Below are 1,244 nucleotides of genomic sequence, written 5' to 3' on the forward strand. Positions count from 1 at the left end.
CCGGAGCATCGCACCGAGCCCTCATACATGCGGGGTGGTGTGGTGGCATGTCCGAAGAGGCGGGGCGCGTCTCCGGGGCGTGGCCCCCCCCTCACGGACGGCGATGACACGGTAGTAGACGTTCTGCGATAACGATGCGGCGTCAATATTACTAAATACTCGGAGCGCGATAAAATCATGAGTTTTTTTGCACGACGCGGGCACATGTGCTATAGGAACGATGGTATTTTTCCATAATTTTTGGTGATGTAGAAGTATCCGAAAAATTCCCTCTACGCGGATTGCCCTTCGCGCGTCTACGGCTGTGGCCGGCGGCCTCCGGGGGCTAGCATGCCGCCAAATCTTGCGTAGGCGGCCTCTCACAAGTCTGGAAGTGTTGTGGCGGTTGCAAACACCCGGCACGCGTGTCCGGGGTGTGCCCCCCCTCACGGACGGCGCCGCCGCCGGCACCTGGAGCGGGGAAACGGACGCGTGGGGTCTACACGGAGGGGATCTTGCTGTGAGTCTGGCCCGGATGTTGCTCCAAAGTGTTCCTATGGGCTGACCTAACACAACCGGGTGGGGAGGTCCACTGGTCAAAGCCCGTCCATGCAAAGTCAAAGGGCTAGATCCCGTGGTCAAACGCTACAGGGTTAGGCGGGACGGGGGCACTTGGGGGGGGGGGGGGTAGCAATGCCACCGGAGCGTCGCACCGGGCCCTCATACATGCGGGGTGGTGTGGTGGCATGTTCGAAGAGGCGGGACGTGTCTCCGGGGCGTGGCCCCCCCTCACGGATGGCGATGACACGGTAGTAGACGTTCTGCGGTAACGATGCGGCGTCAATATTACTAAATACTCGGAGCGCGATAAAATCATGAGTTTTTTTGCACGATGCGGGCACATGTGCTATAGGAACGATGGTGTTTTTTCATAATTTTTGGTGATGGAGAAGTATCCAAAAAATTCCCTCTACGCGGATTGCCCTTCGCGCGTCTACGGCTGTGGCCGGCGGCCTCCGGGGGCTAGCATGCCGCCAAATCTTGCGTAGGCGGCCTCTCACAAGTCTGGAAGTGTTGTGGCGGTTTCAAACGCCCGGCACGCGTGTCCGGGGTGTGCCCCCCTCACGGACGGCGCCGCCGCTGGCACCTGGAGGGGGGAAACGGACGCGTGGGGTCTACACGGAGGGGATCTTGCTGTGTGTCTGGCCCGGATGTTGCTCCAAAGAGTTCCTATGGGCTGACCTAACACAACCGGGTGGGGAGGT

This window comes from Triticum aestivum, chromosome 2A (assembly GCF_018294505.1).
Source record: "Triticum aestivum cultivar Chinese Spring chromosome 2A, IWGSC CS RefSeq v2.1, whole genome shotgun sequence".
NCBI classification, from domain to species: domain Eukaryota; kingdom Viridiplantae; phylum Streptophyta; class Magnoliopsida; order Poales; family Poaceae; genus Triticum; species Triticum aestivum.